Genomic DNA, 15,978 nt, shown 5'->3' on the forward strand with positions numbered 1-15,978 from the left:
CCACTGAGAAAAACTATGACATTGGTAATAGAGAACTTCTGGCAATAAAGTTGGCTTTTCAAGCATGGCAACTTTTTTTTAAGGGGGAAGCACATCCGATCATAAAAATCTTTTATATTTGAAATCAGCTAAAAGTCTGACACCTAGACAGGCAAGATGGTCATTGTTATTCACCAGATTCAACTTTTTTGTGACGTATAGGTCGATGAATAAGAACATTAAGCGGGCATAGATTAGTGTGACCCGGTTCCTATATTACAGAAAGGGGTATTTATTGCAGCCATATGTACTGATCTGGAGATGGAGGTTGTAGACGCTCAGGGGGACACCCCTGCTGCCTGTCCTTTAGATAAACTGTTTGTTCCTGTGATATCCGTCTTTAAAGGGAACCTGTCACCCCGAAAATCGCGGGTGAAGTAAGCCCACCGGCATCAGGGGCTTATCTACAGCATTCTGTAATGCTGTAGATAAGCCCCCGATGTTACCTGAAAGAGGAGAAAAAGACGTTAGATTATACTCACCCAGGGGCGGTCCCGCTGCTGGTCAGGTCGGATGGGCGTCTCTGGTCCGCTGCGGCGCCTCCCATCTTCATTCCAAGACGTCCTCTTCTGGTCTTCAGCCACGGCTCCGGCGCAGGCGTACTTTGCTCTGCCCTGTTGAGGGCAGACAAAGTACTGCAGTGCGCAGGCACCGGAAAGGTCAGAGGCCCGGCGCCTGCGCACTGCAGTACTTTGTCTTCCCTCAACAGGGCAGAGCAAAGTATGCTTGCGCTGGAGCCGTGGCTGAAGATCAGAAGAGGACGTCTTGTAATGAAGATGGGAGGCGCCGCAGCGGACCAGAGACGCCCATCCGACCTGACCAGCAGCGGGACCGCCCCTGGGTGAGTATAATATAACGTCTTTTTCTCCTCTTTCAGGTAACATCGGGGGCTTATCTACAGCATTACAGAATGCTGTAGATAAGCCCCTGATGCCGGTGGGCTTACCTCACCCGCGATTTTCGGGGTGACAGGTTCCCTTTAAGTTTTAAGCGAACATCACAAATCTATCTTGGCTTGGCATCTTGGTACTAAAGCCATGACAGATCTTCTTTACTTAGCGTTTTTGGTGGTCTTGGGGACCAGGATGTTTGGGTGTATGTAGCTGCCTGCAGTGTTTGTGCACGTTCTAAGACTCCTCATACTTGTCCGTCTGAGGCTCTTCAACCATAAACGATTCCCAGGAGACTTTGGACTCATTTTTCAGTGGATTTCATCACGGATCTACCCGTATCTGCAGGTACTACAGTAATATTGGTGGTGGTGGACAGATTCAGCAAGATGTCTCATTTAATTGCACTAACTGCTTTACCTAAAGCCAAGACCTTGGCACAAATTGTTATAAAAGAAATAGTGAAGTTACTTGGGATTCCTACTGATGATTTCTGATCGGTGGGTGCAATTTATTTCCAAATTTTGGAAAACATTTTTCTCTTGTTTGGGGATCCATCTTTCACTTTCTTCAGCCTTTCATGCATAGCCTAATGGGCAAACAATGTGTAAACCAGAATCTTGAGACTTACGGATTTCATCCTTAGTCCACCTCTTTCAGTAGGAATCCTTCATCAGGAATACCTGAAGGGGAACGGTTTTCGTCAACTATTACATCAGTGTGGCAAGGCGTTCTTGATAATTTGAAGATGGGGTCCAAATATAAGAGAAATTGGGACCCAGTTTCATCGATCCCTATAAGATTTTGGCCTTCATCAATCCAGTAGCATTCCGCCTTGCTTTGCCACCCACTTTTAGAACTCCTAATGTGTTTCACTGATCTCTACTCAAAAAATACATTGCTATACAAGAAGCTGGGCGAATGGCTTCGGGGGCATTACTTCAAGGGTGAAATTTTATCTGGAATTTCTCTTTTCCTTGGCGGCGTACTATCAATAATTAAGGTAGTTAATGTTATGTAATAGGAGTTTTGTAAGGCTTTATTGATTGACATACACCGTTTGTTATTCTTGCAATATTTCAGACGTGATGTTGCACTGTAATTATTTGTACTTTATGCTCTGATTGTCAATGATGGACACAAATGCAAATGTGTGTACTGTTTGATTTATTCTGAAATTAATAAACGAATTAAAAAAAAATACATTGCGTCCTTTGAACCATCCCCACCACCACTTTCCCCAGTCATTGTTGATGGGAATTTGGAATTTCAGATAGCAAAGATTATTGATTCTTGCTTGGTTCGTTGATCTCTTCAGTATCTGGTACACTGGGTTACAGCCCTGAAGAGATAATGTTGGTACCTGCACCTGACATCCCTGCGGTCAGGTTGATCTGTTCTTTTTATGTGGTACACCCTAATAAACCTGGCCCTGAGGCTCCGTAGGTCCCTGTCACGGGTTTACCACGATAGAGAAGAGCCAGAAGACCAGAATGTCTGACTTCTCCTACTCCTGCACTGATTGGAAGCACTTCACCTTCATATTAAACGGTGTAAATTTCTTTTAGCAGTGTTTAATCTGCTCAGTTGAGAGCTCCTGTAAGCTTTCCTTCATTAAGGCTCACAGCTGTGCACTGTTAGCCACTCCCAACTCCTATATAAACTGGATCCTGGCTAGCACTCATTGTCAGAGATAGATTATGCTGCATGTCTGGAGGTTGTTGTTGGCTATTATTAGAGAAGGCGTTTGGTGGATTTATCTGTGACTATTGCTAGGTTTTGTGTGTGTGATAATTCCCTTTCTTCTCCTACTTTGGTTTAACCCCATCCTCCATTCCCCAATGCATTCCTCTGTTATATGTGTGAGTAGATTTGGTATTTTTCATTACCCCTGTACGTATTACCTTGGTAATCTGGTTGGTGTACTGCGGTACACCACTACTCCCCTCTTCCCTGGGTGGGTGAAAGATACCGACTGAGTGCGGATTCAGCAGCTAAGACAAGGTACGTGGCCCCAGGATCTTCACCATCAGAAGTAATATGGGGAGCAGGGCAAGCTAGGGTGCCCCTAGGGTTAGCGACAGGGAATGAGCCCCTGCTCCTGGGACACCTGACAAGAGTCGTGACATTAGCTCAGACAAAAAACGTTTTTTTTTAAATCTATTATGGATCCTATCACTGCTTTGACAGGGCAACTGCAGCAGTTCAGCCTTTAGGTGGCAGATCTATGCACTGTCACTTTGTAGCACCTGAACACATCAGGTTTGGGGACCATGATCTCAGGAGGCAACCCTTAGTGGAGTCCAAGATTGCTTTGCCTGACAGGTTCTCTGCGGAGCGTGACAAGTTTGTTTTCAGGGAGGCCTGTAAACTATACTTCAGGTTACGTCCTTGTTCCTCAGGAACCGAGGAGCAACAGGGGGGGATAATAATCTCGCTCCTTCAGGGTGACCCCAAAGCATGGGCATTCTCTGCCATCTGACTCCCAGTTGCTCCAGACGGTGGAGGATTTTTTTCTGACACTGGGTCATATATACGACGATTCTGACTGAGTCTACGCTACATCAACTTCAGCAGGGAGACCAGCCGGTGGAGGAATATTGCTCCTAGTTTCAGAGGTGGTCCACTACGCGCTCTGTAGCCAGTTCTGAGAAGGGCTATCAGTAAGCGTGAAGGTACCTTAGCTCTGTATGAGACTTCAGTTTCCCTTGAGGAGGCCATTTGTCTGGCTATCTGGGTGTATTTCCATCTTTGCCAGAGACATAAATAGGCACCCCAATTTTTGGGAAGTCCGGGGCCAAGGGAAACCTGGTCTGAGTGATCTGAGGAACTCGTACAGTTGGGTGAGGCAACTCATTCTGGAATGCAGTCTGTTGGTCACAGCAAATGGGGAGTATGTTTTTACTGTGGTAGAAAAGGGCCATTTCATGGGTACATGTTCTTCCCTATCTCACAGTTAAAAGCCGCCGAAAAACTGAGTAGCCAGGGTTGCAGGGAGGTTAGCAACCTAGGTATACGTATCCTCCACAGGAAGAAAACTGTTTTTTTTCTGCTCCTGAAATCCATCTGGGCAGAAATAAGGTGATTATTTCTGCCTTTCTGGACAGTGGAGCAGAGTTTAACTTGATCGACGCTAGGTTCATCCAGGTCCGGAGCCTCAAACCACATACACTGTCCAGACTTATTCCCATAATCGCCATTGACTCCGCACCCTTGAGTCAGGGATATTTTACTCAAGCCGTCTGGGGGTTACATCTACAGATAGGGGCCATGCACTCAGAAGGAATTGACTGTTATATGCTAGAGGATCTACCCTCTCCTGTGGTTTTCGGACTTCCTTGGCTCACTTTACACAACCCTGTGGCAGATTGGCAAACTTGGGAGGTGGTAAAGTGGAGTGAGTATTGTCAAGGACATTGCTTAGGCACCCGGCTTGCAAGAGTGGATACTGTCACGCTGGGTGAAGGATAAGCAAGTGCACAACAGGAAGAGGGAGCCCAATCACTAGGGAAGAGGAGAGTGGAGACCCCTAGGCAGATCTAAAATCACCCTGTCTGCTCAAAACGTCCCTATATAGTTTCTGCACCTATCACAGAGCAGGAACTGTTGTGAATTCTGTTTTCGGGCTCCCTCCTGTGGTCATGAATGGTACTTCGGCTGGTTCTGTCCATGGACTTTCTCTGGTGCCTGTGGGTGTTTCTGAGTTTCCTTCCACAGGTGACGAGGCTAATTCGTTAGTGGGCTGCTCTATTTAACTCCACTTGGATCTTTGCCCCATGCCAGCTGTCAATGTTGTAGCATTGGTCTAGTTCGCTCCTGGATCTTTCTGGTTTCCTGTTTCCTCCAGCAGAAGCTAAGTTTCGCTTTGCTTTTTTCTTGTTTGCTATTTTTTCTGTCCAGCATGCTTATGTGAATTTTGCCTTGCTTGCTGGAAGCTCTGGGACGCAGAGGGGCGCCTCCGCTCCGTTAGTCGGTGCGGAAGGTATTTTTCCCTGCACTCTCTGTGTGGCTTTTGTAGGGTTTTGTGCTGACTGCAAAGTGACCTTTCCTATCTTCTGTCTGTTTAGTAAGTTGGGCCTCTCTTTGCTAAATCTATTTCATCTCTGTGTTTGTGATTTCATCTTACTCACAGTCAATATATGTGGGGGGCTGCCTTTTCCTTTGGGGAATATTCTCTGAGGCAAGATAGGCTTATTTTTCCTATCTCTAGGGCTAGCTAGTTCTGAGGCTGTGACGAGGCGCCTAGGTCATGATAGGAGCGCTCCACGGCTATTTCTAGTGTGCGTGATAGGATTAGGGATTGCGGTCAGCAGAGGTTCCACTTCCCAGAGCTTGTCCTGTGTTAATGTACTATCTGGTCTTTCCTGGTGCTCTTACTACCAGGTGCACTATTTGTCCTAACCACCAGATCATAACAGTACAGCTGGCCACAAAAAAAGAACCCTGCTCCCAATGGTGATGACGATGGGCGAATATGGCCTTTCTCCAAGGATTCCTTTTTATAACTCCGCATAGCGGCGTGTTCTGGCACAGATAAATTGAACAATCGGCCCTTAGGAAACTTACTACCAGGAATCAAATTAATTGCACAATCGCAATCCCTATGAGGAGGTAGGGCACTGGCTTTGGGCTCATCAAATACATCCTGATAATCCGACAAAAACTCCGGAACTTCAGAAGGAGTAGAAGACGAAATTGACAAAAATGGAACATCACCATGTACCCCCTGGCAACCCCAGCTGGACACAGACATAGATTTCCAGTCCAATACTGGATTATGGACCTGTAGCCATGGTAACCCTAAAACGACCACATCATGCAGATTATGTAACACCAAAAAACGGATATCCTCCTGATGTGCAGGAGCCATGCACATGGTCAATTGGGTCCAGTACTGAGGCTTATTCTTGGCCAAAGGCGTAGCATCAATTCCTCTCAATGGAATAGGATGCTGCAAGGGCTCCAAGAAAAAACCACAGTGCCTAGCATACTCCAAGTTCATCAAATTCAGGGCAGCGCCTGAATCCACAAATGCCATAACAGAGTAGGAAGACAAAGAACAAATCAGAGTAACGGACAATAGAAATTTTGACTGTACCGTACCAATGGTGGCAGACCTAGCGAACCGCTTAGTGCGCTTAGGACAATTGGAGATAGCATGAGTGGAATCACCACAGTAAAAACACAGCCCATTCCGACGTCTGTGTTCCTGCCGTTCAGCTCTGGTCAAAGTCCTATCACACTGCATAGGCTCTGGCCCATGCTCAGATAGTACCGCCAAATGGTGAATAGGTGGCAGCAGATTTGGACTCATGTGGTGGACAATTTGACATTGTCCCAGGAGAAGGCTCAACGTTTCGCTAACCGCCGGCGCTGTGTGGGTCCCCGACTTCGTGTTGGGGATTTAGTTTGGTTGTCGTCTCGTTATGTTCCTATGAAGGTTTCCTCTCCTAAGTTTAAGCCTCGTTTCATTGGTCCGTATAAAATTTCTGAGGTTATCAATCCTGTGTCATTTCGTTTGGCCCTTCCAGATTCTTTTGCCTGCCATAATGTGTTCCATAGGTCGTTATTGCGGAGATACGTGGCGCCTGTGGTTCCATCCGTTGACCCTCCTGCTCCGGTGTTGGTTGAGGGGGAGTTGGAGTATGTGGTGGAGAAGATTTTGGATTCTCGTATTTCGAGACGGAAACTCCAGTACTTGGTCAAGTGGAAGGGTTATGGTCAGGAGGATAATTCCTGGGTTTTTGCCTCTGATGTTCATGCGGCCGATCTGGTTCGTGCCTTTCATTTGGCTCATCCTGGTCGGCCTGGGGGCTCTCGTGAGGGTTCGGTGACCCCTCCTCAAGGGGGGGGTACTGTTGTGAATTCTGTTTTCGGGCTCCCTCCTGTGGTCATGAATGGTACTTCGGCTGGTTCTGTCCATGGACTTTCTCTGGTGCCTGTGGGTGTTTCTGAGTTTCCGTCCACAGGTGACGAGGCTAATTCGTTAGTGGGCTGCTCTATTTAACTCCACTTGGATCTTTGCCCCATGCCAGCTGTCAATGTTGTAGCATTGGTCTAGTTCGCTCCTGGATCTTTCTGGTTTCCTGTTTCCTCCAGCAGAAGCTAAGTTTCGCTTTGCTTTTTTCTTGTTTGCTATTTTTTCTGTCCAGCATGCTTATGTGAATTTTGCCTTGCTTGCTGGAAGCTCTGGGACGCAGAGGGGCGCCTCCACTCCGTTAGTCGGTGCGGAAGGTATTTTTCCCTGCGCTCTCTGTGTGGCTTTTGTAGGGTTTTGTGCTGACTGCAAAGTGACCTTTCCTATCTTCTGTCTGTTTAGTAAGTTGGGCCTCTCTTTGCTAAATCTATTTCATCTCTGTGTTTGTGATTTCATCTTACTCACAGTCAATATATGTGGGGGGCTGCCTTTTCCTTTGGGGAATATTCTCTGAGGCAAGATAGGCTTATTTTTCCTATCTCTAGGGCTAGCTAGTTCTGAGGCTGTGACGAGGTGCCTAGGTCATGATAGGAGCGCTCCACGGCTATTTCTAGTGTGCGTGATAGGATTAGGGATTGCGGTCAGCAGAGGTTCCACTTCCCAGAGCTTGTCCTGTGTTAATTGTTGTGAATTCTGTGGCAGAGCTCCCTCCTGTGGTCACAAGTGGTACTTCGGCTGATTCTCTCTGTGAGCTTCCGTTGGTGGAGGAAAGTGGTACTGCGGCTTCTGAGTTTCCTTCCTCAGGTGATGTGGTGAAGTCGTTAGGTGCTGCTCTATTTAACTCCACCTAGTGCTTTGATCCTGGCCTCCAGTCAATGTTCTAGTATTGGACCTGTTTCCTCCTGGATCGTTCCTGTGGCCTGCTGCTCTCCATAGCTAAGTTCTGCTTTGCTATTTTGTTTGCTGTTTTTTTCTGTCCAGCTTGTCTATTTGTTTTTTCCTGCTTGCTGGAAGCTCTGGGACGCAGAGGGTGTACCTCCGTGCCGTTAGTTCGGTACGGAGGGTCTTTTTGCCCCCTTTGCGTGGTTTTTGTAGGGTTTTGTGTTGACCGCAAAGTTACCTTTCCTATCTTCGCTCTGTTCAGAAAGTCGGGCCTCACTTTGCTAAATCTATTTCATCTCTACGTTTGTCTTTTCATCTTAACTCACAGTCATTATATGTGGGGGCTGCCTTTTCCTTTGGGGTATTTCTCTGAGGCAAGGTAGGCTTATTTTCTATCTTCAGGCTAGCTAGTTTCTCAGGCTGTGCCGAGTTGCATAGGTAGCGTTAGGCGCAATCCACGGCTGCCTCTAGTGTGGTTGGAGAGGATTAGGGATTGCGGTCAGCAGAGTTCCCACGTCTCAGAGCTCGTTCTATGTTTTTGGGTTATTGTCAGGTCACTGTATGTGCTCTGACCTCTATGTCCATTGCGGTACTGAATTACTTTATCATAACAGTTAATGTACTATCTGGTCTTTCCTGGTGCTCTAACTACCAGGTCCACTATTTGTCCTAACCACCAGATCATAACAAGGAACCTAATCTCTGTCTGACCCTAGCGCTAGGCCCTACATAGCGAGGCCCCACTAAAACTAAAGACAGAGAGGGTAGATGGAAGGGGGGGAAAACACAGCTTGAAAACACAACTGAGATGTCACGCCAGCAATCCTCCAAGGGTCCTCAGGGAAGACACTAACTGACTGCAAGAACTTCCAACAAGACTGAGGTATGTATGAGCTAACACCCGCACCATGCTGCAGCAAGTCAATGGATTTAAACCTTGAGCACAGGTATGTGATTATAAGCAGAAGGTGGATGTAACTATTGTGTCCCTTCTGCGGCCGGATCCAGGATGACTGTATCACACCTGACACACCAGTGACAGATGCCGAGTCTGTGCCTGTCTGACTTTGAGGATGTTTTCGGAGCAGGGGCGCCAAGAAATTCCTCCCCATCATCCATATGACTGCGCCGTTAATCTTGTCTCTGGGGCCAAGCTGCCAAAATGCGGACTATGTAATATCTGTGTTCCAGAAAGGCAGGCCATGAAGGACTATATCGCGGAAAGTTTGTCAAAGGGTCATATCAGACCATCCTCATTCCCCATCACTGCAGCATTTTTCTCTTTAAAGAAGAAAGACAGGTGATTACACTCCTGCCTAGATTTCTGCAAACTCAATCAGATCATGGTCCAGGATGTGTATCCACTCTCTCTTATCCTGGACCTCTTTAATCATATTGTAGGAGCAAATTGGTTTTCTAAACTGGATCTCAAGGGGCGTATAATCTCATTCGTATTGAAGAGATGGGGATGAGTGGATGACAGCTTTTAATACTTCTGAGGAATACTATGAGAACCTTGTGATGTAATTTGGGTTGACTAATGTTTCTGACGTTTTTCAGCACTTTGTAAATGACATCAGTCACCTGGTAGGTAGATTTGTTGTAATCTATCTTGATGACATATTAATTTATTCACTTGACCTTAAGTCACATCAGGTACATGTCAGGTCTTACAGATCCTCAGAAACAATAAATTTGTCAAACCAGAGAAATGTATGTTTTCAGTTGAGGAGATCCCTTTTCTAGGATACGTGTTATTGTCCACCGGCTTTTGCATGGATCCGATGAAAGTCTAAAGGTACCGTCACACTCAGCAACTTTGCAACGAGAACGACAACAATCCGTGACGTTGCAGCGTCCTGGATAGCGATCTCGTTGTGTTTGACACGCAGCAGCGATCTGGATCCCGCTGTGCCATCGCTGGTCGGAGCTAGAAGTCCAGAACTTTATTTCGTCGTCAGGTCGGCGTGTATCGTCATGTTTGACATCAAAAGCAACGATGCCAGCAACGTTTTACATGGAGCTAACAACCAGCGAGAACGATAAGTGAGTCGCCGTTACGTCACTGGATCGCTCCTGCATCGTTCTGGAGTTGCTGTGTTTGACGTCTCTACAGCGACCTAAACTGCAACGCTCCAGCGATCGGCTTGTTGTCTATATCGCTGCAGCGTCGCTGAGTGTGACGGTACCTTAAGTGGTACTGGATTGGGATCGTCCTGAGCATTTGAAGGCGTTGCAAAGGTTTTGGGGTTTCACCAACTACTACAATAAGTTAATCAAAAACTTTTCGGTAGTGGCCAAAACTTTAACGGATATGACCAGGAAAGGGATAGACTTTTCCAAGTGATCCAGTCTGGCCAGGGAGGCATTTGAAACCTTGAAGGAGTGTTTCACATCTGCACCGATTCTCATACAGCCTGACGTCACTCAGCCTTTTGTTGTAGGAGTTGACGCATTTGAAGTGGGGACAGTATTGTCACAGGGTGTGTCTCAAGGTAAATGGCGTCCATGTGCATATTTTTCTGAAAAAAAAATGTCATCTGTGGAGAGAAATTATGACATTGGTAACAGGGAACTCTTGGCAATCAAGTGGGCTTTTGAAGAGTGGCGTCATTTTATGGAAGGGGCAGTTAATTTGGTTATGGTAATCACGGATCACAAGAATCTCATATATCTTGAGTCTGCAAAATGAATAAGCCTCGAAAGGCAAGATGGGCATTGTTCACCATGTTTAACCTTTTTACTACATATAGGCCGGGGAACAAGAACATTAAGGCGGATGCCTTATCTCGTTCTTTCCCTGGGGGTGGAGATAAGTGAACCGGTTCCTAAACTACAAAAAAGGGTGGTTATTGCGTCTATATTCTCTGATCTTAAAAAAGACGTTGTTTATGCTCAGGGGGATGCCCCTGCTGCCTGTCCATTAGTTAAACTGTTTGTGCCTGTGAATCTCCATCTGAGAGTTCTTAGTGAACATCATGATTCGGTCTTGGCCAGACATCCCAGTAATAAAGCCACCATGGATCTTCTTACTGTGTTTTTGGTGGTCAGGGGTACATCAGGATATCTGGGAGTATGTAGCTATTAGGATTCAGGAATAACCCGAGAGTGGAACCTCTGGGTCGAGGCTCTAGAGCCCCTGAGGGCAAGCAGACCAGATAGAACCACCCCTATATAGGATGCGTTAGGGGCAGCCCCTAAGGGGGATGGAGACAACTGCTAGAGCCAAAGGGGTGACTACAAGGAGGAGAGGAAAAGAGACAAAGGACCGAAGGAAATGGATAGAAGCAGGGAAAACTGGGAGACAAGACTTGATGCCTGACTGGTACGGTTGAGGCACAGCAGAGACACGGGACAGATTTGGCGGAGACACAGGGCGAGTGCGGCTGTGGCACAATAGTGACATGAGGCAGGCACAGCAGAGACAATGGACAGGCACGGCAGAGACACAGGGCAGGAACGGCAGAGACTCTGGGCTGGCATGGCAGAGACACAAGGCAGGCACGGCAGAGACCCTGTGCAGGTACGGGAGAGACACAAGACTGGAACGGCAAAGACTCTGGGCAGGCACGGGAGAGACACAGGACTGGAACGGCAGGGTCACAGGGCTAGAACGGAAGAGACAAAGAGGGGCCTGAGGATGAAGAGGATGCTGGCAATAAATGCAAAGAAATACCCTAAGAAGCACAGGTGTCTTACCTCGGAAGATGCCGGGAAGAAATACCCGATGGGCGCCGCCATATTGGGGAGGAACCACCAGGTAGTGACCTCCCAGGGAACCCAGCAGAGGAGGCGCGACTGCGCATGCACGAGGATATGACGCGCTGAGACCCGGAGACGACAGAGTTGGAGCGGCAAGGGACAGAGGTGGGAGCGTGCCGAGGGATGGGAGAAGGCAAGTAAGTATTCGAGGTTGTGACAGTAGCCACCTGTAGTGTATGTGCGCATTCTAAAACCTCTCATACTCGTCTGTCTGGGTACCTCCAACCATTAGCGATTCCCAGTAGACCTTGGACTCATTTATTGTTCATTTTATCACTGATCTACTTGTGTTGGCAGATAATACTGTAATTTTGGTGGTGGTGGTCAGGTTCAGTAAAATATCACATTACGGTACTTGGGATCCCTACTGCTATTATGTCTGTCCGTAAGGTGCCGATCACTTCCAAATTTTGGAGGGCGTTTTGCACTCATCTGATTTCTCCTACTTCTGCACTGATCAGAAGCACTTCACCTTCACATTAAAAAGTTAAAATTTCTTTTAGCAGTGCAATAATATATTCAGTGTGTGTGCGCAATGGACAAGTGTTAGCTTATGTGTTAGTGCACGCACATTGTCTAATTTCCATGCAGACTCCAACTAAGGCTGCCGTCAGACTAGCAGTATTTGGTCAGCATTTTACATCAGTATTTGCAAGCCAAAACCAGGAGTGGGTGATAAATGCAGAAGTGGTGCATATGTTTCTATTATACTTTTCCTCTAATTGTTCCACTCCTGGTTTTGGCTCACGAATACTGATGTAAAATACTGACCAAATACTGCTAGTGTGACGGCAGCCTAATTCATATAAACAGCCAGTAGCTCTTCCATCATCCTCTATGTGGATAAGCACACAGAACAAGTCACACAATTCGATATGACTGGTCCAAGAAATTTAACACCCATGTGAACATAAGTCTTCTAGAAATCCTGCAGAAAACATAGGGATAAGGCTTAGAGTACATAGCTTCTGAGCAAAATGCCAAACACAAAAACTGTGTGTACAATTATTAGGCAAGAGAATATTTTTACCATATCATCCTTTGCTTGCAGATTTTCCAACTCTAAACTGTATACATGAATGCTTATTGGATAAGGCATATCCACGTGATATGCATTTGTGTAATGAAACAGGGGGAGGTCTAAGGATATTAACACCCTTTATCAAAGTGTGCAGAATTATAAGGCAGTTTGTTTCCCCTCATGTTAATTGAGGCAAAAAAAGATAAAAAAGACGTATATTAACTGCTGAAGGTTTCAGAAGTATCGAAATGTGAAGTAACTAGGATTATCCTCCAGTGCTGTCATATTCCAAAATTGCAGCCTTTCTGGAGTACCTAGAAGTACAAGGTGTACAGTGCTCAGAGACATGGCCGAGGTAAGGAAGGCTGAAATACGACCACCACTGAACAAGACACAAAAGTTGAAATGAGAAGACTGGGCTAAGAATATCTGAAGACAGATTTTTCTAAAGTTTTATGGACTAATGAGATGAGAGTGACTCTTGACTAGCTGGATGAGCCTGTGGCTGGATCAGTAACTGACACAGACCTCAACTTTGACTCAGACACCAGCAAGGTGGAGGTGGGGTAATGCAATGGGCTGGTATTATTAAAGATGAGCTAGTGGGACCTCCTGTTGAAGATGGACTGAAAAATCAACTCCCAAATCTAGTGCCAGTTTTAAAGGAGCTACTTCCTTCCAGCAAACGAACAGGAAAAAGTCGTCAGCTTTAAAAAAAAAAAAATACTATTTTTATGTCGAACAAAGCTCCAAAGTCCTCCATTGCTTGGCGAGGCAGTAAAGGCCTTAAAAATAAAATAATAATGAGATGGCCTTTTCTTCACCTGACTTCAACCCTACTGAGAACTTGTAGGCCCTTCTACACCTCTCTGAACAGTTTCTGGGAAACGGTGTTTGGTGCTGAATAAAAAGTTCATGGTCAGCAGACGAAGAAAGTGACACTTCATGGATGGAAGGCTTATGACGTTAATTGAAAAGAATGGTGGCTTTATTGGGCTCTTGTTTTTTGGGGGAAAATGTCAAACATTTTTGTGCATTTTGAGCTGTTTGGTTATTATTCTCACTGTACCAAATGAAAATAAACAATTGAGAAGTAAAAATGTACGTTTTTCATTTAGTTGCATAATATAATTCAGAGTATATATACTTGCCCAATAATTATGCACACAGTTATTCTGCCAAGAAAGACAAAAACCTTTTACTTTCTTAAAATTTTCAGGTTTATTAATCTTTTGAACTCACTGACAGCACTGTAATTGTTCAATAATAATAGCAAAATGAATGTTCATATTAGCTCACAAGTGCGGACAATCATCCATGGAGGGTTCAGTACACGGAAAATCCTGGCTCCAGTTCTAGGTAATAGGAGAAAACATCCAGCTACCGCCAAAATCAAAAAGTTTATATAAAATACACTAAAAACATGATTTATTGATATGCTCTAAAAATATGTAAAAAAAAAAAATCAATAAAGAGGCATACTTACCCTTCAGCACCAATGCAGATTCATCACAGATGGCTTCAGAAGGGATGTTTGCTCCATTCGGAAGTTACCAGGACTGTGATTTGTTGCAGGTGTAAGGTGAATAGAGGACCATGATCCCTTCCATTATTTAAAACTCATTCATGTCTAAAAACAAATGTAATCAAGTGTTGGACAACTCCTTTAATCCCCTGTGGATCAGTTCCAGCTTTGGCTCTTATACAAGGGGCAAGACTTCAAATCATGACCTTTTATCCTACTGCAGACCATGCACATCAGGGGTATCAAACTGCATTCCTCGAGGGCCGCAAACCTTGCGTGTTTTCAAGATTTCCTTAGCATTGCACAAGGTGCCTTAATCATGATGTGTGTAGGTGATTAAATTATCACCTATGCAGTACAAGGAAATCCTGAAAACATGACCTGTTTGCGGCCCTTGAGGAATGCAGTTTGACACCTCTGATGCACATCATCCCAATGTATTTTTGCCACCCACAAGAAAGTGAGGAGGAAGACATGACGGAGACACAGGGAAAGATATATTTCACAGTTTGTTTTTTTTCAGTAAATATATTTATTGAAATTTTAATGAAATTTTGAACAGGAAAAACAACAAAAAGAATCATTACAATGTCCAGAGCTATACATTACGCCTCTGAGAACACAGCACAAGTGTAGTTGAACAAGGACTCTGGCACATAAAGGGTACATGCTTCTCATCTTGAGAATCACCTCGGGACATGGACCTTATATACAGAACCTGTAAGAAAAGCAATTGTAGAGATAGGAGAAAAGGAAAGAAAGAGAAGAGAAAAAAAAAGGGGGGGAATGGGGGAGAAGGGGAGTAAGGAGGGGGAGGGGGGTTAAGGGAGACCCAGCAATGTACACGCCCACGTATTGAGAATTATGAGTATGTACGCAGCCAAGGTACAAAGAAGAGGGCGATAAAAGTTTCTCCAGGAGCACCCACTGTTTATGAGCATCACTGAACCTCCAGTCGACAATCCTAGAGAGCAAGACTGCCTGATAATAACGTGTAAAATCAGGAAGGCCTACCCCCCCTTTAGTCTTGGGTCTCACTAACACTGAGAATCGAGTCCGCGGCTTCTTAGTTCCCCAAATAAAGCTATTGATGGCTGACTGCAGGCGCCTGAAAAAGCAATCCGGAACCTGCACTGGAGCAGTCTGAAAAAGATAGAGGAATTGGGGTAAAATATCCATTTTGACCACTCCCAACCGTCCGAACCAAGATAGCTGAGGTCTGCCATACCGTTTAAGGTCCGAGATAGTTTTCTGCAGGAGCGGGACGTAGTTCAGAGCATATGTTGTGCTAATGTCAGCAGGTACTAAGCCTCCTAAATATTTTAAGGCATCGGGTCTTCCACTTAAAAGAGAAGGACGCCTGGAGCTGAGAGACTAGATCATCAGTCAGGGAGATATTGAGCGCCTCTGTCTTGGAGTAGTTGACTTTAAAGTTTGAAACCTCCCCGAACCTACGGAACTCTCGGAGGAGTACAGGAAAAGCCACGGTCGGGTTGGTAATGTACAGCAATAAATCATCCGCATACAGGGATATCTTAAACTCATGTTGGCCAATCCGCAGACCCTCAATATCAGGAGTCTTCCGTAATGCCACTGCCAGATGCTCCATCGCAAGGATATAAAGTAAGGGGGAAAGGGGGCAACCCTGACGGGTCCCGTTTCTTATGTCAATGGGCGGGGATACAGAGCAAAAATCCTCTCTAACATGTTAGGTCCCACTCCCAGTTGCTTCAGGGAGGCACGTAGAAAGGCCCAGCCTAGGCGATCAAACGCCTTCTCAGCATCAATAGATAATAAACATGCTGGTACCCTTCCTGTGCGCATGTACGAGGTCAGAAGCAACGTCTTCACCGTGTTATCCTTGGCCTCCCTGTGCGGCACAAAGCCCACCTGATCACTATGGATGGACCCAGGGAGAATAGGGTTCAGTCTACCAGCTAAC

The sequence above is a fragment of the Ranitomeya imitator genome, chromosome 1 (genome assembly GCF_032444005.1).
Source record: "Ranitomeya imitator isolate aRanImi1 chromosome 1, aRanImi1.pri, whole genome shotgun sequence".
Classification (NCBI taxonomy): Eukaryota; Metazoa; Chordata; class Amphibia; order Anura; family Dendrobatidae; genus Ranitomeya; species Ranitomeya imitator.